Here is a 23,174-nt window from a genome sequence, read left to right as displayed (position 1 = left end):
CTATCATAGCTGAGCTAGCATGATAAGTAGGCAAAAGCTGTATCAGTTATAATTCATAGTTGCATACAGTCATACATACAAATCAAACTCATATTACGCAATAGACACTTTACAATTAGTTAAAATATCACAATATAAATAAGCTAGTAAATGTCAAAACCAGATTAAAATATGAGGGCTCCAAAGTAGTAGCAATATCATGGGCTCCAAAATAGTAGTACTTTGATTATTAATAAGGTAGATGGGGACAGAGGTATTTGTGGAGGAATGGAAAGTTAGATAATGATCGACTGTATAATTAGAGTAGGTTAGTCATGAGTGATGGGACAGAAGAATATGTAAGAAGAAAGTGTAGATTGATTTAGGAGATGAGCATGAAGGTTTATCTTAAAACTAAGTTTATTGTCTAGTTCCATAAGCAGGCTGGATATGGTATTCCATATCCTGGAGAAACAATTGGACCAGAAAGCATTCCCTGATGAGTTCTGGAATTTAAAATGTTGAGTCAGGACTTTATCTTTAGAGTGGTGAGGTTAGTTTGGAAATTCCATCTAATTTATTTTTGAGAGTGCAAGGCAATGATTTTAGGCAAATTATCAGTGAATCTGGAGATTTTATTGGCATTGGTCAAGCTTTCCTAGGAGACCGTTCTGTACATTAGTGAGGATAGGGCCAGCATATAGGAGTCTTGGTATGATAAAAGTATGTGCAGTAAATTTATGATGTAGGCCAATAAGAAGTTATTTGGCTTAGTACAGAGTTCCAATCCTTTGGCAAGTTGCATTTATGACATTATATATGTTAATATCAAACACTAGCTTATCATTAATTGATACATCAAGCAGCTTGTTGGAGGAAATGTGCTCAAGTTTAATATTTTGAGCAGCGGAAATATTAAAACTATTTGAGTTTTGGGAAATAGTTTTATTGAGGAAGTGCATCAGTTTATTTATTTATGTATTTATTTTTAGCATTACGTATATGGTGAGCGATATATATCCATTGTCCTACTGCTAACTGGGATTCCTGTGTAATGGTCTGTAGCTGTCCCAATGAGTGGGTAGAGAAAATGATCATAGCATCATCTGCATATTGAATCATAGTGTATGGAGATGTAACGGTGTAAAGCTTGTGTATATGTTGAATAGCAAGGCTCCAGGAATGGACCCTTGGTGGACATCTATAGAGACTGGGATTTAGGAACATGTGTTTGGCTACTTTACTGCTTGAGTGCAATTATTTAGGTAGCTCTTGAACTATGATAATGTTGTATGGGATGAGTTAAGTTCTGCTAGAGTCTGGATCCATTTTTGATGTGGAACAATACGGAATGCCATGGAGAGGTCCAAAAATGGCTGAGACTGATTTGCTAGTATTACAGTGTCAATTGATACTTTCTAAAAATGATATCCAAACAGTAGTGGTGCTATGGTGGTGGCAGAAACCAAATTGTGTAGTTGAAATGAGATTATTGTTGAATAGGTAATGGAGAATTTGATGGTGCTCTCGATACTCAGAGATTTTTGAGAGAGAAGGAAGTATAGTTATGGACTGGCAGTTACCTAGATCAGAAGCATTTCTCCCCTTATATATTAGTACAATGTATGACTGTTTACATATACCAGGAACATATGCTCAGTAATGGATTTATCTATAAAAATAGAAACTGGAAATGCTTTGGCCTCAGCTGCTGCATTGACACACTCTGCTTGCAGGTTATCACCTTCTAGAGCAGTTAACTTCAGTTTAAGGAGGAGTTTTTGATGGATACAACAGGGATGGCTTTTAGTTTAAAGGTGTTAGTTTGTGGTATATTTTCAAGCTTATCATAACATGGATGAGAACATGTGGCTCTATCTAGTGTGGTTACTGTGTTGATAAAGTGGGAGTTAAAGTAGTTTGCTATAGTATTAATAGTACCATTTGACATAAGACTAGGTTAGACTTTTCTGCCAAGGTGAGGGATGTTGATGCTGGACCAAAGAGATTTGGATTACTCTGGGAAGAGTTCTGAGTCCTTTTGTCCTTTTCTACAAGGGCTTTGTCTTGGTCCTGAGGACAGTGATAGACCTAGAAATTTAAAAGAGATTTGTTATTCTGTCAGATTTTTCAAGTTGTATCCATAAGTCTTATGACTTCTTTAGTGGTGTGAGTTATTCGGGGAGCATTTTTCAATGTTGTGCTTGTTATTCTAAGTAGTGTTTTATTTAGTACCTGTTACCTTGATGAAGGGCATTAGAGTTTTTTAGCTTCATTTGTAGAGGTGAGAATTTATAAATACAGGTAAGCTTACATCTCTATAAGTGGTAGAAACTAATGACAAATTTAATGTTTTGAGTAAAGATACACTTTAATTCGCATTTTTGTGTGAACTGAAATGAATTACAATAATATAACCAGTGTTTTCTACACAGAACAACAGAAGGTTGTTTTTATACTTGTTTTAACAATTCCACTTATTCCACTTTTAATCCTAGTTTCTTGTTTCTCCTCTTACTCATATCCTGCAATTCAATCTTACTGCCTGCATGCACATTGCTCTTATTACACAGTGCACATTAGATGTTAACTCTAGAATTATTGTTTAGCAAATTTTACAAAGCTCTACATATTGATGTAATTATTTATGTACTCTATTTTTGTCCTACATTTTCACTTGCCCGAAAGTTTCTTTTCTCTTTAGTAAAGAGCAGTTTTTACAGCAAAATCAATAGTGTTTCATTTCTTGGAGATACTTACATAACACAAGTAAAGTTATTTAATATAACATAGAGGATTATTATTGTGTCTCCATCTGTAACTGCTTGAGACATTAATACCAATAAATGTAACTCAAGAACAGATCAGAATCCTTATTTTCTCTAAATAAACGTGCATGTTTCATGTGCCTCTCTTAAAGCACAATTAGGAGACTATTCCATGCCTCAAGTAATTTCCTATAAAAATCACCAAGTCAAAAAGAAACAGTTACAATCAGTAAGTCAAAATAGCTTTATTTTGGATGGAATATACAAATCATCTTTAGTTTTTCACAGGTGAGGCTGGAAAAGGAAAACAGGGGAGGATGGTGAAGGAAAAACTTAGGGCTCTGAGTACACCTGGAGGATGAGATCTACTAGATTTCAGATGACATATGACAGCTGGAAATATTGCACAAAGTCTGGGATGCATAGAAAATGAAAAATTGGAATGGTCTGCCTGGCAAAAGTGCTGGAAGTGTCATGAGAAAAATAGAGGACAGTACTGGCAGGATGATTCAAAGGCTGTTAAGGTATCAATTGCAGTTCACAGATAAGTGGGGCCAAAGTATTAATGATTCATTTAAATGCTGCCTTAAGGAGGTAGAGAGGATACTGATAATCTGAGAGGACCTAAGAGATGAACAGTTCAGTGAATGGCTATCTCGCTCAGTTCTTATAAACAATATAATTTACAGAAAGGAGGATGGCTGTTATGCTGGAGGATTCTTTGATCTAGTAACCAGTATTTTCAGAAGAGTTCTTATAGAAACATGATAAGAGAAAAGATGCAGGAGAAGAAATAGTGAATTAAGAGATAGGTTTAATTTGATGAACAACTGGAACCAGATTACAAAGAGAGTAATTGGAATCATCTATAGGCAGAAGGAGGAGCAGGTACTTGAGTGTGTTTTTTTTTTAATCAAGGATTAATGGAGTAAAGATGAGGAGATATAGGTAGAAGAATGGTATTTGGAAAGGAATATTTGCAATTATGAAGATGATAAAAGAAGATGACCCTGTTGCAGATCATTACAGAAGGATATTACAAATATGGTATAGTACTCTTGTAAAGCTATACTGAGAATGATATTCATCCAGCGAGTGCTGGAGATGGCGAATGCTAAACAGATGCACATGTGGTGTGAATGTAGGAAGGTTGTACCACTACAGAAGGAAGAAAGAGAGCTACAGATGAAATCACTTTCCTGAGTGCATTCACATGCATTCATGAATAGCTCAGACATAATTATGTGCATAAGTTGCTGTATGAATTCATGTATTACTGCAGTTCATAGAGATAAACAATTAAATGGCCCTGAACTTACACAAGTAAGTTTAACACAGGCATATTAATTTAAGATTACTTGAATTAGGTGACAGAAGACTAAGGAAACTGTGGGCATTTGTAAATTAAGAAAAAAATATATAAATATTGAAAATTAATAAGATAAATCTCAAAAGTACATAAAATTATTGAGTTTACTTCAAGAATAGCGATAATATTTTTAAGCAGGTACTCAGGACTTACCAGACTCAAGTAAGAGGGAAGGGGACAGGGTACTGCAGGACACATGAGGTCAGATCACATGAGTCTATAAGTGCTTCTCAAGAAAAGCACTGTAATTAGTCAGGGAGGCAAACACAATGGATTTCATGCAGGCCATGACAGGATTCATCTGTATCAGGTAAAACCTCTCATTCGAGGTCCTGGTCCTGCAGCACTGTCAGATCAGTGTCTGCAGGATCACATGCATCAAGCAGGTTATGAAAATAAAACAGCTAACCAACCCTTGTTCGAAATCATTTGCACATTTGATCTTGTCCTACTGTGATTCATGTGACATTTTTGTCACTTACAATTTGACCTTGACACGCATGACAATGTTTAACTCAAACAGAAATAACTTATTAAACAAAGTAAAAAAAAAAAAAAAAAAAAGGTGGAATGTATCTAGAGTACTTTTCAACTGTATGCATTTAACTTCACTAATGTTACTCTTTAAAACCTCATGGAACTGTGGAAATAAAGCTATATATCATAGCATAGGGTTCCAGGTATTAACCCCATTAATGCTCTAGGTATTACCATTGTTACAAATAGCAATTATCTACAACTTAAAAGTATTTATACACAACTTTTCAGAGAAATGCAAATAAGAAACTTGAGATTAAAATGAGTATTCTGCCATGGAAAAAAACCCTGGTGTCACTTCACCCTCACTGCTGCACAAATGATGATGCTTTTTTCTCTGAGACCACAAATTATTGTGCATGATGAACTAATCTGATGAGCAGTATCTCAACAAACAACAAAGTTCAAATTGAGAAAACATTGCATACTATAAAAACAATGTCATATGTTTTTTATTCAACTGCAAGGTATGAACTTGTGATGATAACGAAGTATCACCTTTTACTAATTCTAACATTTCAGCATGCACATACATAGGCATACAACCTCAGCAGAAAGTACTGTCCAAAACAATTAAAATTGCCTTATGAAATCACTGAGTAGGAGTCATTGAGTACTGAGGCATGGTTTCTATCAACAGTAATATGAGTATCTGTTCCAACACAAAATATATATATATATATATATATATATATATATATATATATATATATATATATATACACTTTTTTTTTTTTTTGAAAAGGAGGAGTGTCTGATGAGCAGTGACAGTAGATCATGCACCACATAGTGATAATGGAGAACTCTGGACTGAGCGTAACTCGCCTGTATGAATATGTACTCAAGTTATGCTCAGTCCAGCATTCTCCACTATCACTAATACCTGCACAGGTGCAGTAAATAAGCATATACCAAATTCAGGACCTTTACTGAAATACAAAGCAATGCAAAGAAATTACTGTACTAAGTAGTGCAGTCATTGCAATTGTTTGCTCCAAAGTACATCTTTCTCAACCTCATACTACAAGAAATCTGGACAAAACCTAATATTATGGGTGACAAAGGCCCCAGAATAGGAACTAATTTTAAATACTGCTCTTATAAAATTTGTATTGCATGCATTTTCTGAGTTGTATGAAGTCTGAAACTCAAATGTATCTCATTATTTAGTGCCTTCAGTTTCCAGTGATTTTCCAGAAAATCACACATTTTATGAGGGACAGACTAAAAATATGAGGTGAAAATCTGGACAGCTGAGAGATATGCTTTTTAATTAGTTGAGACATTTAGAACATGGCAATGCTAATCCCATTGGATTTACTGAAAAGGGCTGTATAGAACATTTGGGTAAAATGACATGAGTCCCCACTGTACTTTAAAGCATCTTTATTATTAATGTTCATCAGCAGTAGCATTGGAAAAGGTCTGTGAAGTGAGTGGGATATGAAAGATATTTGACAGAATTAGGGTTCACTCTTTTCGATGCCTCTCAACCTCTAACTCAAGAATTTTGGACAAAGGCAAACATAATGGGGAGACAAAGCCCCAAAAATAGGGACAGATTTTAAATATTGCTCCTATAAGCTTAGAAAGAGGATAAAATAAAAAGTTTGGTGATAATATAGAATCCTGGATTTGCGATCATGATTTAAAAAGTAATGACAGCAGCATACATGTGTACAACTACGCTTCTGCACCAACACTTTAACTGTCATACAAAGATGCTATTTCAGTCCATTCTTCTCCATTATCACTCGTCACACAGCGTAGCCTAGAAATATCAATGTACACATCATTTACACACTGTGTTTTTTTTTTTTTTACAAGAAAGGAAATTGTAATCTGAATGTCATGGTCCATAGCTCTGGACTAGATGCTCCCTCTATACCTGTGAAGCTGTAGGCTGTGGAGAGCCTGCCACATGGGGTTCCTTACTACTGTTGCCAGTTAGTCAGCATTAGTGGTAGTAGAATTGGAAGTGGGAGCTGCAGTGATGACATGGGTCATTTCACCACCTGATCTGCACATGTTCATGTTATGCAGACTGCAACATGCAATAAACATCCTACATGAAGTAGATAGATCATACTGAAGGGCACCACCAACTCATCTAGACACCTAAAATGACTCTTCAGGAGGCCAAAGACTCTATCAATGACAATAGGATTCATGACAGACTGAAGGCTATATTGAAGTTGTGTTCTGCAGCTCCACTTGAATTTCTTCCTGTGTCATTAGCCATGGCTCCAGTAAATATCCAGCATCACATTTCTTCAGCCGAGTCTTATCCCATACCCAATTTACCTCCAGGAACTTCAGACTTTTGATGAAAATAATGAACAAGGTTATCCTAGGACCAAAAATTTCTGGAGTCAGTATACTCTGGTATGGTGATGTCTGACAGTTCCTCATATAAATATGGATATGATTTTGTATAGTGTAAGGAAGTGTCCCTGAAGAACCGTAACCATCATATCTGATGCTGAATGATCTAATTTGCTGTCCTAGTACCAAAATATTCTGGAGTCAGAATACTCTGTTAAGGTGATGTTCAACAGTTCCTCATATAAATATGGATATGATTCTATATATGCAGTACTCAGTCTGCCAGAAAGCTTCACGTTTGCACAGCTTATACCTGGACTAAGTCCTGGAAGAAGAAGTGTAAGGAAATGTCCCAGAAGACCCATTAACTGTCATAGCTGATGTAGAATGGTCAATTGTCAAAGAACATATCTAATATTTTACATGAGAATCACAAAGTACCAAAACCATTTTGCCCTTTACACTTTCATTCTTGTGTGATAACTTCAGGCAGTAAAACAGTTTACTGGAACCCAGCTGATACCTCTGAGTCAAGTTGACCTCCCCACAGCCATTCAGTTAAATCTATAGGCTCTGGCTGCTACTGTTGTATGTTTATAATACACTATATCTAATTTATTTTGTTTAGTCTACAGCTCCTAGCATACCACCACACCTTTTTTACCCCTCCCCTTCAGTTTATCCTCTGTTAATTTTCACAACCCCTACTCCCCTGCCCTCTATCATATATTTTGCTTTCTGTCTTTCTGGCTTACCTTCCCCTTCATTTTTTACTATATGGTGTTGGTTTAGACTTTATTTACCTTCACCCAACTTTACTGCCTTGGTCTTCTCTCTTCATAATAGCTTTGTTTTTTACTTTTCTGCTTTCCTGATTGTTTTTTTTTCTGATAGTATCATCTGCTGTGTCCCCTGGTACCAGTGAGCAGTTAGTTTTTCCCATAGATATTTGATTGTCTCTCAACTTCGCCTTTGTGCTTTCGCCTTCTCTCCCAGCATGCCTTATGGTATTTAAACTCTGAGCTTGGTGTCTAGTGCCATTTTCAGTTTCACTGCTTCTTTCCATATTGGTGCTTTGGTGGTGCACTACAGCTACTATGGAAAATCATTCCATTTGTGAGGCAACCAATCTACTAAGAAGGTACAATGCTATTGGAGATTTTTTTTTGTAGTGCTTACTTACATTCTACTTAGATTTTAATTGAAAACCTCACCCAACTGCACTGGCCTGGTCTTATCTCTTCATAATAGCTTTGGTTTTAACTTTTCCCGATTCTTTTGTTCTGATAGTATCACCTACTGTGTCCCCTGGTTCATCGAGCTCCATTCGCCCTCACTTTGCTCAGGCTCACTCTGCTCCCTTACCCTACCCCCATTCCCACCCACCCCCACATCAATTACATTTATACTTCAATTACCCCACCCACACCACATTAGCAAATAGCAGTCATTCTCATTATACAATAGTATCCACTACCTAAATCCCACCCCTGTATAACCACTAATTACAACCCAGTAGTTCACTACTCAGAGATGTCTTCTAGGTCAATTTATTAACTGAATCCACCCACATAGAGCCAACAGTAGCCTCCTAGACAATTTGATAAACAATCCATTCTTTAATTCAGCCAAGTTTTTTTATAAGGTGTGACCATTATTTACTTATTTGGTAAAACCTCCTCTGTTCTAGTGCATGTTTATTACCCACTACCTTAATGTATTGCATTTCATATACATATATTTTACTTCTTCTACTATCCCAAGTATCTAGACTTACTAACAATATGAATTTATTGACTTCCTGGCAAACATCCTCTGTACTCCACCCAGACAACTCATTAAACTTTACCATTGCTCCAAGTCTGTTCTGTAATAACTACCTAGACTATCATGTAAACAAATTCCAACCCCCACCAAACACTTCTCTAACCTATCTAAAACATGCCAACTTACAATACAAATTTACCAAATGACTATTACACCTGTTAAAGGAATTATGCCAATCTGGTAATGTTCACCCTAATTCTGGCCCCATCCCACTATGAAACACAGTTAATTGCCCTATCACAGATAGCTGTTTTCAACTTCATACTTAAAACAAATCTTCACTTCTTCTCTTTAATATGAATATAAGAATTATTATTAATAAAGTTCATTATCTACATGCTTTACTTTCCCTCTATTCTCCTGTCATTGTAATACTAACAGAGACTTGGCTAAAACCCACCAATAATAGCAATGAAATTATACCTCCTGGATATAATATATTATGTAAGGACAGGTTAACTAAAATAGAAGGGGGAGTACCTATTGTTTTTAAAGATTGCTTAACACTAGATTACATTGATCTAATCATTCCTGACTTTGGAAATTCAGAACTAATCTTTAGAAAATTAAAAATCAACCCAACAAATACAGCAACATCATTGCTGGTTATATACCTCCAAGAAACAATATTCCCACACTGGAAGACATACTACAATGGTCCTCTACTTACCTTCCACAGGAAACAGTCTTGATGGGTGAGTTCAATATTGATTGCATAGATTGCTCCTCTCAGACCCCAATATCTCATATTAACCTACATGGGTTCACCCAGCTTATTACATCTACCACTAGAACTGACAAATATACCAAACACCAATCTAGCCTGCATTGGGTTCTGGTTAACAATCCTTCCCTATCATCTCAGGCAGGTTGTCTTACTGATGGTGTGAGTGACCACATGCCTACTTTTCTTGTATGTACCCATACATTCCACAATAACCAAATCACATACTGTACTATTAAAAATAAAATATTTCAATCCACATAGATTTATCGCTGTCCTAAAATGCTGTAACTGGGACTCACTTAAACAACTTTCCCTAGAAGATGCTGTTAACTCCTTTAACTTTACTTTTCTATATATTTTAAATTGTCATGCTCCCCCCAGAACCATCAGAGTAAGACCAATTATGCTCCCTGGCTGAGTAAAGAGTGTAGATCCCTTCTTAAATCTAGAGACAAGGTCTGGCAACAATATCATAAATTTAAAACCCTAACTACTAAACAAACATTCTTAGAACTTCAAAACAAAGCCAGAAAACTTATAAAACTAGACAGAATTAACTACTAACATAACATTCAGAAAAAACATCACAACAATCCCCAGGTAAAATAACAACTCCATCTCCAAGCTCAAACAGTGACTCTGATAACATAGCAACTCAGTTAAATAATGACTTAACAGAACCTGTGTTAGCTCTTGCCAATTCCTATAACAGTTCCAGTAACCTTGCCCCTGCTTCTTCCAAGCTCAGCAACAGCCCCCAGAATACCAATTTACATTAAACCAGTATCTACAGATACCATAAAAAATTACTGCTTAAACATAAACCTACTACACTCGCTGCAGATAATCTCCCTGCAGAATATCTTCTGATTGCCACTGAAGGAATAGCATATCCTGTAGCAATACTCATTAATAGATCTTTAGCTGAGAGAACAGTACCTGTTATCTGGAAGATCTCCCACATTATTCCCATACATAAAGAAGGCAATTCCACTGAACTTACTATTGTCTGATTGCCATTCTATCTCCGTTATCTAAAATCCTAGAGAGTCATTCATACTCAACTCTTGGATTACCTTCACACCAACAAATTAATATCTAACACAAAAAATGTTTTTTGTCCTTATCACAGTACCACCACAGCCCTACTCACCTTTACTAACATAGTTAATCACTTTAGAAATCAAGGACAGTTTGTATCTGCCATATTTTTAGACTTTTCCAAAGCCTTTGATATGGTAAATCATAGCAAACTGATTGATGTCCTATCCTAGCTGCTTTATCAATTGGTTTTAAAGCTGAGCGTAAGCAGGCAGTAGTTTGGCAACACCACCTCACTACTCTCTTATCAGTTACTTTAGGGGTCCTTCAAGGCTCCATTCTTGGACCTCTACTCTTCTCCCTCTTCACCAATCAGCTTCACACCTCCACTCCTCATTACTCTGTTATACAATATGCAGATGATTCTACTCCTATATGTGCAGCTTCCTCCCTAGTAGACCTTCACACCATAACTCAAGATTCATTCCTATCTGTAGAAACATGGCTTATCAACTCACACCACATTCTAAACCCCGATAAAACAAAACTTCTTCTCTTTTATCCCTGTGAACTCCCTCTTCTCATTTCACTTTCAAATTGGAGTCCAAAAATAAAACCATTATTGCCCCAGTAACACACACAAAACTGTTAGGGATTGAAATTGACAATAATCTGAAATTTGACATCCACATTTCTCAAATTATTAAAATGCTCACAAGAAAATAGGTCTTCTATACTGAAGCAAACAGTTCCTACTATCGCCCGTACACACCTTCTGTCAACTGTGTCATGTCTCTTATATGCCTCTCCAATACGAACCAAACATTGTAAAACTGATCTTATCAGGCTGGAATCTTGCTGCAATAAAATTGCCAAATTTGCTACTAATGCCGCACATTGATCACATTACTGCACTGCACTTAAACAACTTAACTGGCTTGAATTTCCTCATTTGCTACATTGTAAACAACTTTTTCTTGCCCATAAGATCCTACACCACCCAGATAAAATCCCTGCTCTCAACAATACAATATAACCATATACCACTATCAGACTCCTACCCTCTAGTAACAAAGTGTTGTTAAAAACCACCAAAGGTAGCAACTCAGCTGGTGACTCTCTCTTCTCCAGTGTTATTGCTAGTGTGGAACAAATTTCCATCCAATATTTCATCTGACTGCTCTTTGACACAGTTTTATGGAAAACTGGCTCTGTCCTTGTTACCATCCTGGATAATTCTGAGCTCTTTATATCTAACTACATCTGTCATATTTGTTGCTACATTACTATACACCTCATTCTCTTTCCTCATTCTGTTGTAACTTGTCTTCTTCTCTACCAAATGTAAGAATTTTTCTTTTGTTATTGTTTCCAGTAGATGCTGTATTGCACAATATTGTTGTATTGTTTGAGTTGTATTATGATTTTTTTCTTGTTTACATATGTTTACTGTTTACTGAAGCTTATCTCCCCTGGCCTCCATTGAAAATGGACTGGTGTCCAGTTGGACTTTCCTGGTAAATAAATGGAAAATAAATAATAAATAGGAAAGAAAAGAAAAAGAAAAAGAAAAGGAGGAGGTGTTTGAGTGAGCTAGTGTGCCAGATGTGGGAATCATACTTCTCTACCTCTTAGATCAAGAAATGTGGACAAAGCCATATAAAGTGGGGGGACAAAGGCCCAAAAATAAGGACAATTTTAAATATTGCTTTTATAAACTTAGAAAGTTGATAGAATAACAGGTTTTGCATTAGCATGAATTTTCTGAAGGGTATGAAGTCTTAAACTCAAACGGCTGTCATTAATTTCTAATTTCAGTCTTCAATAACTTGCCAAAGATTTCTTAGAAAACTACATTTTTTGTGAAAAACAGACAAAAAAATATGAGGCAAAACCTGGGCATTCTGCAAAAATGTGTACAGTTGAGCGGTATGATGGGAATCATATGCACTGTCAGGATGCTGGGCAGAGACATTGGGGATGCACACCTATGTATCATACACTACATAACAGTTGATGGAATGCTAGACCTTCCTATTTCAATACTACTCCACCAGTGGACCAGATGGAGCCCTAATTGCAGCATGGGTGCAGTATATCACACCGAGTACTTCAAGGAAATGTGCCATCCCATACAAGGCATGCATAGCTGGGGCAAAGTCCTGAGGTATCAATGTGAAACAGATGTACTGATCTACATGTGCCAAGAGTACATCCAGGAGAAGCCTGTAAGATGCCCAGCATGTCCCTAGACTGCTTCTGGAAGGTCCCCATGGCAAGTATAGTGAGGGTTTTACATGCTTTTGTGTCCACAGGGTTAGGAAGTCCAATAATCTCCCCAGTGCTCCTGTGGGGCCCATATATACCAAATAAGACTTTTTCAATAGCCCTGTCCACTCTGAACCTATCAAGAATCTCAGAATTATTGTGAGTTATCCTATGACTATGTCTTTACCTTCTTGGCCAGTGAGTGCAGGTGGACAGAAGCGGCTGTGGATTGGCCAAGACAAGCAGCTAAAAATAGTAAGATAAATAGCCAGCAACAGCATCATTGCAGAAGACAGAAAAGGTGTAATTCCATCTTTTATAATGAATCTGTGGATATTGCAAAAATGTTCAAATGACTGACTATGAATTGCAAGTAAGTTGGAAAAGGCTTCATTACCATATGCTGTTTTGCATAATTTCTAATTTGCATCTCATTATTAGTTTGTTTTTGCAGATTCATGGCCATTGCTCTTTAGCATAAGTGGGCTCAATGAGTCATGGCTTTGATGCGCTCATTTAAGGACAGCCATAACATGTTTGTGTAATGACTATCAATATCACCTAAAATCTTTCTCGAAACTAGATGGCAAAGTGATAACTGATACTATCTATTTACATCAGTCTGGACTAATGTAACCAATATTCCCACGCATAAATGTATTGTTTCTGATCTAGAATGATACTTAGATTATCTAAATATAATCTACTTCATTGTAATACAGTTTTAAACTCAGTTGCCCGAAGTGCAATAAAGAAATGTTATTTTAAACATCTTTATCATATTGCATCTGGAACACTGAAATAGATGTACATACATAAATAAGAAATAAAGCAGCCATAGTGATATGTTTTCATTGTTTCCATGCAGTACATGTTTTCTTTTTATCATTTATCATTCACTCCAATATTACATAATTTGCTCAATTACTGCCATCCCTCATACCTCATTGTTCTACATGTATAGTTCCCATAAATAGAACAAAGAAATTGTAAAGGTTATCAAAACACTCTGATGCCCCTAGTTTCAATGACTTTTACTGCTGATTTATATAAGAACTTCTGAGGCAAACTCATTTTTTTTTTCATTTTTCTCCTATTAAAACCTGCTTCACAGGTCTCACACAAATGATCTTAATCCAAATAACTACCATATTACAGCCATAATAAATATTGCTGTTAAGATTTTGACATTGCTGTTTCCTAATAGACTTTATAAAGGCTTTTCTTTCTTAATCTGCCACTTCATTCTGGAATCCTACACTAAAAAAAAATTAATGACCAAATTATTAAATTAGAAGAAACAAATATCTTTCACTGCTAATGGTGTTGCAGACAAAAAGAGAAACTAAGTAAAAACTTCAAACAGCACCACCATGGCTGAAATATTGCTCTTCCACTAGGTAAAGAAACAAATGCCGCTCAGTATGTCATAAAAATAAAATAAAATTCTTTAATTATAATGTCTTAAAAAACAATCTCTCTTGAGAGTAATAAAAAGCAAAAAAGTACTCTGTGAAATAAAATAAAGTTGCTTTGTAAATGAGAAATGATAAGCGCTTTCAGTAAACCTTCATCAGATCGTAATTAGGCAGGGATTCCCTCTTTTATTGATAAAAGACTGACAGCCAATAAAAATGTAGTAATGAGGCAATTCCCTTTCCTCCATTCATAATGAATGCACCAATCATATGGTTCGCTTAGGGGCACACCCTTTAGCTAACCAATCATTGGTCTTCTTGCCTTCAATTTAGGCTTCAAAGGAATCACTTCATTTAAACCGGGAGGGCGATTGGCCCGTAGGTTAATAATCTATTTAACTTCACTGAGTTCAGTTTTATTAGAGATATCTCCTTGTTTCATTCCCATGTGAATCCATTCAATAACCTTAAAAACAAAAGAGTGTGTGGGGAAAGATTTAATATGCTAGGCAAGGGCATTACATGTATCCCCATCATGTATGTCTCACAAATGCCTTAAGATTCTGTTCTTAAATACTTGATTGGTTTTACCAACATAAAAAATGGAGCATGACATACAGGTGGCTAAATAAACCACATTTGGAGTGCTGCAGGTGGGTTTGTGCTTAAAGGTGTATTCAGAATTAGGATGCTGAAAAAAGTTGCTGCTATCTGTAGAATCACAGACCAAACAGTTCCCACACTGAAAGATCCCTCTGGGTCCAGACATCGGTGGTTTGGAGAAGCCATCTTTGGTACATAAAAGCTGTTTAATGCTCTTTTTATTCTTGTATCTGAAGCAAGGTCTATTTCCTAGGATTTCTCATAATTTATGGTCTGGGTGAGGGTAAGCCAGTGTTTCTGTATGACATCTTTCAGTTGAGCATTATCAGTACTATAAGTAATCAGCAGTCTCAGTTTGTTGCACTAAAGTTGCTATGTCTCACTCTGGTCTTGCAGCAGCAACTAATGCTTCATTCTGATTGTCTCTCCAAGTTGGATCATTTGAGGGAGAACAAGTATCCCTTTCAGTGTAACCCTCATAGATGTAAACATCTCTGCAACTGTATTTCTTTTTCAATAACTGATTCTTGGGTGCACCACCCAGAGATTTGCGTTATTTCATTACGCATGATATTCCTGGTGATGTGTCTAGGACGCATGCTACTTTTATGGAGATAATGATTATTAAATTATTAAATTATCTGCTTCTCATTATTTTTTCCTGTCCAGGTTTGCCATTACTAACAAATACATCACACACTTTTGACAGTTAAACTTTATTTTTCTACACTCTGCAAATCTGATGATTGTGAGACATTTATTTATCTATTTCTTTACTTATTTTTATATATTATAAATAATAATATTATATATTATTGTCCTCTCTATCTTATAACCATAACATCTTATTTCAGTCATTTGGCCTGTTCATTCAACATACATCTAAGTGAGAGATGAATAACTGAGGCCATCGTTTAAACAGCTAGCAGGAGAAGTTCGTTTTTTTTTTAATTTTCAGCCTTAACCCACAGTACATGCCAATAATATGCTCAGAGTTTGACATGTGGCAATTGTCAGTAATGGTATATCACCCATTTCCATGATTGATCTAATCCTTCAAGACTTGAAGTCAGACTTCCCATGGGGTCTATGGGCTCCACTATGGATTCAGCTACAGGAACATGAACCCTGAACATGTATCACACACCTTCCTCCTGAAGACAGGCAACATGGCAAAGTCTTGTCAGTTTGCTCTTCCCCCACTCCAGTTCTGGGAGGCACACAAGCCATGATTGTGAAAAACATTGTGCTGCACACTAGTTCTGGCAGGGAAAAAACATTGTATCACACACTAGTTTTGGCAGGCACCAAGCCACGATTGTAAAAACATTGTACTGCACACCAGCTCTGGCAAGAACCCAAGCCATGGTTATGAAAAACATTGTATCACACACCAGTTTTGGCAGGCCCCCAAGTCATGATTATGAAAAACATTGCATCACACAAAAGCTCTGGCAGGCACCCAAGCCATGATTATGAAAACGTTGTATCACAAATCAGAAAACAAGAAATCAAAAAAATAATTAAATGCTCAATGTGCAAACTTTTTAATTCAATCACACTTGTACCTAGGTCATTCACCTTCATAGGATTTAACAAAGCATACACAAAATTTTTATTCAGGTACAATCCCAATTAAATAATTAAACAATGAATTAAATAATTAATTTAACAATGATACTTCCATTTATAAATACTTAATATAATAATGCAAAAATATAAATAACAAATGCAAAATATATATTTCCAGATTTGTACTCCATTAAAAACACACATTAACTTCCTGATTTAAACCCCTAGGGGAAAGTGTTTTATTATGTAATATTATTTTCATCTCTAATTCATTTAATTTACTAGCATAGTCCCCTCCCCTGGAAAGAAAAGGTTGTGCTAAAACACAAAAACAGAAACCTGCATCTGACTCCCCGTGTACTATAATAGTAAACTGCTCAGCCACTGGGCAGGTCAAATTCTGTTTTCTAATGTCCTCCAAGGGCAGGTCAAATGTCCTACAAATTTTCCAACATCAGAACTTTAAATTTGCATTTTGTCTGACCCACATACCAAACAGGGAACTTGCAATTACACCCTATTGTATAGAAAACCTTACTTGATTCACATTTAAATTAATTATATGAAATAAAATTTCTTCCATTAATCTTAGTACCCATTAGATTTTTTACCTCAGGACATACCTTACAATGTCCACAGTGAAACATAACTTTACTCCCTGTTAATGAATTTTTTGATCTATAAAAAATATTTCACCATTTCTTTTAAGTTATAACTTCTCCTATAGGAAAAAGTGACATGTTTAGGAAAAAAATTCCTATTGTTCCATCATTAATCCAAATCCAGCTCCAAACATGTGACAAGTGGAGTACCTCAGGGTTCAGTCCTGGGACCGGTCTTGTTTGGCATCTACTTCTCTGAAGTATAGGCCAACACTAAGGGACTCTGGCTAACAAAGTTCACAGATGACTGCAAACTGGAAGCCATTATTGAATCCCCAAATGATACGGATACTCTGCAAAAGGGCCTTACAGTAACAGATGCTTAGTGCCAAAGCCATGGACTCAAGCTCAATGCCAAGAAATGTATAGTTATCCCCTTTGGGAAAAAAACATGTACCCGTGAATTACCACATAGGTGGCAGTACACTAAACACTGAAAGTGTGATAAGAGACTTAGGGACACAGGTGGACAGTGGTGTCACCTTCGATAACCACATTGCCACAACAGTCAGGAAATCCTTCTATGTAGCACACCTCATTACTAAGGGCTTTTCATCCAGATAAAGGAGGTCATTGTCCCACTGTACTCATATCTCATTAGACTCATTATAGAATACAATGCCCCATTTGGTATGTACCTCTCAAGACTTCTGCAACAACAGGAAAGGCCGCAGAAATACCTCACTAAAAGAATCACAGCCCTAAAGCAGATGCCCTATGCTGATCACCTTAAAAAACTCCAGCTATACTCTGTCACATATCGTCTACTCAGAGGCGATCTCTGCTTAACATACAAGGCCATGTCAAACCCAGAGCTGTTGTACATGCAACACTTAAAGAAATCTCAATCCCTCAGAGCCACACGCTTCAGGGATCTAAACCTTGTCATCACAATAAACAAAACATGCTGGAGGGATAGGTTCCTGACCCATAGACTCCCCAGACTCTGGAATAGACTGGCCATACTTGTCAAGCAGAATGCCTCTTTGGCTCTCTTCAAAAGGAACCTTGACGATTGGATGGGAGAAAGGAAATTCACCCCGGGGATCATGTCAGTCGCCCTCCTAGATAGGGGTCCAGGGAAGTAAATAGTGTGGGAAGAAATAGCCAGGGAATTGTTATGGCTAGGCTTGTATAGCCCCTAGGGCAGATAGCCTAGTACCAGGCTATGAACCTATGAACACACCACATGCCACAAATTCCTAATAACTCCTTCCATAACATGAGACAAAGTTGAATACCTTGAAACAAAATATAATCTGTCCTTACTTCTAACAACATCCACATCAATAACTTCACTCTGACATCTGAATGTTTGTAGATTCATCCTACCACATTCCAATAACCATTTCTTAGATTTGCTTACTTGTCCATCTGTGCACCCTCTATCTTTCAACCTATTTTCAACCCCACACAGTTCATCCCTTCTCAGCTATTATTATGAATGCTTTTGAACTCACCATAGGGCAACAAGCCCAACAAATGTGGAGGATGCATACTTGTGGCATGTAAAAAAATCATTAACCACTGTCTGTATCTTAAAAGGTTTACATTTGACAGCTCTCCCTTTCCACATAAAGTGCAACATCAAGGAAATTTATGGCCTTCCTATTTAATTCATATAAAAAACTGAGTTTGTGGGGATTATCATTAAATATTTCAAATGGAGTCAAAAGACACCCACATAGCTGTACCTTAAAGCTGCAGAACAACATTGTATCACATACCGGCTCTGGCAGGCATCAAAGGCATGATTTGAAAATCATTGTATTGCACACCACCTCTGGCAGGTGCCCAAACCATAATTGTGAAAAACATTGTATCGCTTACCAGCTATGGCAGGCACATAGGCCATGATTATGAAAAACATTGTATCATACACCAGCTCTGGCAAGCACGCAAGCCATGATTATGAAAAACATTGTGAGTGTTTTTAATGGAGTACAAATCTGGAAATATATATTTTGTATTTGGTATTTATATTTTTGCATTATTATATTAAGTATTTATAAATGGAAGTAGCATTGTTAAATTAAGCTCTGGCAGGCACCCAAGCTATGATTATGAAAACATTGTATCACATATCAGCACTGGCAGGCACCCAAGCCATGATTACGAAAAACATTGTATGGTAAATTGGGTCTACTTTAGAAGATTGAAATCCTAGTAGACTGACTTTCATAACACCAAGATCACAACACCGAAGTTTCAGATGAGAAGATCGAAAGGCTACAATGTCAACTCTTGCTGACCTGAGCTGTGCGGAACAGGAAATATGCTCATTTCTCCACTGTAGAGTGATCTCAGAGTTGGTATATTTAATTTGCAGGGGGTTTGGAGAATGCATCCCCCATGGGGGTGCAGGGGGCACAGTCCTCCTGCAAAACATAAACATTTAAATTAAAATGACTTAAATATTGGTTTCACAAATCTCCACTCAATATTCATGCAGGTGGTGTAGATAGTTTCATGAATATTCAGTGGGATTTTTTTATTATTACTAGGGTTTATGGGTGGAGTTTAGGGAATAGTTAGGTAGCTGTTATGTAGATTTTAAGTGATAGGGCAGTACTTAGATAGGATGAGCTGTTGCTTTTGTTTATGCATTACGTGAGAGGTACACTGCATGTTATAGGGTCATTTTTTTGAGAGTCAGCCTTCTGCGTTTTCAGGATTGTTGTCTCAGCATTATGAACGTTGGTCTACTGGGATTTCAATCTTCTAAAGGAGACCTGGTAAATTTGGAAGCAAAATATTCAGAACTATCAGCATTATGAGTGCACTCTTCCCACATTCCATGCATTTTCATCAAACTGCCAGTATGTATTGTTTTATGTTAACATTTTCTACTTGCCACATCATAAAGTAAACAGTTAAAAGATTTCTACTTTTGCCAACATGGTCATTTACAGGGGGATATGAATATGCCTTAAGGAGTTCTAAAATGCAATTCTGTCTAAATCTGTGAAAATGCAGTTGACAAATTTGAGAAATATTTGGAAATAAGTCAGTTACATGTCTTTGGATTAAATGTTGAAAAATGATAAAATCATGTTTATTGTCATCAGATTTCATACAATATTATAATATAATTTTCACTTTTCATTTTTTGGAAGATATTTTAAAGTTAACCTTCTTTTACTTTATTACCTTGATTGAAAAGTATACATGCAGCAGCACCAGGCAGGAAAAATCTTCACATATGAAGACAACAAAAACAGAATAAACTGCACAAAAATATATATGCTCAAATGTACACTTAATATCAGAGTCTCATCCATAATGTCTCAGCCGGCTTTTGGTAAAAAAATCACCTCATATATTTATATATCTTAAGTGCTCATTATTTTCCCTTTTCAACCAATACTACTAATTCATGGCCTTTATAATTCATATTCGTATGCTTGTAAGTTTTCTCAATAGCTAGTCATTGCTTCACTTTTTTCAGTCTCATAATCTTTTTCTTGTTCTCCTAAAATACGTATCCATGCCTTATCCCATGAAGTTTAGTATCATTTTCCATAAAGTTCTGTTCTGCTTTCTCATGTGGAGGATGGTGGATGTGCTGGAATGCTGCCTTACACCACGGCTAATGTATATTCCTGCAATGATATACTTAAAACAAAAAGATTAACTTCCACCATCTCAGGCAATCAGCCTTTTTTGTGACTGTTCTTTCTTTTAATTGAAAAACACAACTGCAGTATCAAAAATTGGGTATTTTCAACCTTTTCAACATCTTTTTAATAGAAGAAAAACAAAGAAAAAGAAAGTATGTGCAACATTTGCACAGCAACAGTACTTGCTTGTATAAATGCCTATTAATATAACATTTTAATTTCAGTGTAGACCATCAGTGTCAGGGAATTCAAATCTCTGGTTCCTGTCCTAATTCCTGGGTTGACCATTGGCCTGTTTGGTCTGATAACATCTCTAGCAAGTTTGAAGACACCAATTTACAATGAAAAGCATCCATTGTACAATATGCAGATGTTCCAGCCTTATCTGATGGTCTATGGCACAAATCATCACAAAACATGGGATAATCCTGGACATTTTTTTTAGTGGCAAGAGTGACTTATTTGATGCAGCCAAATGATTCCTTACTGCATCAAATAAAAGTCACTCTTGCCACTATATACCCACTCCCCTGTCTATTATGTGGTTCTTTCATCTTGACAAACTTCCAGGCCACCCTAAAATCTAAACCAGAACACTGTTACAACAATGTATCTAGATGTGCAGCTCATACAAGTAACAGAACACATTACTGTTTTGCACTAAAAATTTTGTCTAGAATTATCCCACCAACTAAATTGCATCCATCTTCTCTTAACACGCAGAATTACATTTAATCCCACTTTCTGCCCAGCTATAAATACAATTCTCCACCACTAACTCCCAAATCATCACATTCAATCATCTGACAAAAACCTCCTTGACATCCATAAGTCTTATAAAAATAACAATCAAAGTCTGTACTCATACTGTGGGGCAGAAGTACAGAAAACAATCTTGCACCTAAAAGGACAACACTTAACATTCGTTTTTTAAGATGCAACTGAAAGAATTCTTTTCTTCTCTGACTCCTGGCATTGCACTTGCCCACTCCCCTTCAATAAACCCATCACACTGAATGACGTTTGATGACCATTCTTAAGCTTCCATGAACATAGCTTTATTAACCAATATTTATTAAAACAACTGAAACATAGTATAGATGATTTTAATCACAGCATAAACATCCATGTAATGTTATTCAGGACAGCGTGACCTCTCTCATCCTGACACGGTAAGCAGTGTCCATACCTCTACTCACTTACTGTACTTATGAAGCAGCATCCAACAACTCACTTCATTTACCATTTATTGAATTAAACATCCAGCCCAATAAGCAGTGTCCTTACCACTGCCTGCTTGTTTTACTTATGAAGCAGCATCCCATCATTTACTTCCTTTACCACTTATTGAATTAAACATTCAACCAAATAAGCAGCCTTTCTCTCCATTCATTTATTTTACTTATGAAGCAGCACCCAATCACTCACTTCCTTTATCACTTATTGAATTAAACATCCAATCAAATAAGCAGAGTCCTTACCTCTGCTCTCTTATTTTATTTATCAAGCACAGTCCAACTGCTCACTTTCCTTTCCCAACTCATTGAAATGAACATCCATCACCAGAGAGGGGAAGAGAAGAGGGCAAGCCTCCCCCTCTTCTCCACTCTAATCATACTGATAACATAACCACAACCCCATTATTACACCAAAAACGGGAAGGAAAGGTGGGTAGCAAGTTCATGCAAAAATGTAACTCTTTACCAAGTTACACCTTGATAAAACCCTTAAGCCCCTCCTTATCCTTTCCTCATTTCCTCCCAATCATTATTCATTCCCATTTAACCCCTACATCCCCCTCTACCCATGTATGCTCCTTCCCTTTACTGACAACTAATGAATTGCGTCACCAACACCTCCATCAGAAAATTGTCCATGTCAGCACACAAACTGCAGTGACACAAAGCATGGCTCACTCTTTGAGCAAATCACCTGACATGCGTTTGTACTATTTAAAATCCACTGAAACTCCCCACCTGAATTCCAGTCACTGTAAATGCTTCCCTCAAATTGCTCATATAACCTGAGCCAGTGGATAACATACCTGGTTACTTTAATGAGCCTTCACTGCAGGACTTTATGTCCGTAAATCCAATGCCTGTTCTTACTCCCAGTGCTTGAACTGCAACTCAGCATTTCTCCCAGGATGTCATCAAAGCAAATGCTGTTCCTCAACTTGATTCTAAGTATTGCTCTTATAAACCTAGCAAGGTGCTAGATTAACTGGAACTGCATTAGCCTGCATCTCCTGCTTAGTATTAAATCCTAGCCAACTGTATGACATTATCTAGTGACTTCCCTCCCTACCAGTTTGCCAGCAACCCAAAAATTCTAAGTAACAGACCAAAAGAAGGAGCCAACCCCATGTACCTTCCCTGAAAATTTGTATCTGCTGTGGGAAGAAAACTCACTGCCTTCTAATTTTCCAGAATCAAAGGCAAATACCATACCTGTTGTA

The sequence above is a fragment of the Protopterus annectens genome, chromosome 6.part0, assembly GCF_019279795.1.
Source record: "Protopterus annectens isolate FY-2018-M chromosome 6.part0, PAN1.0, whole genome shotgun sequence".
Lineage (NCBI taxonomy): Eukaryota > Metazoa > Chordata > Ceratodontiformes > Protopteridae > Protopterus > Protopterus annectens.
This window is presented reverse-complemented; position numbering follows the sequence as displayed.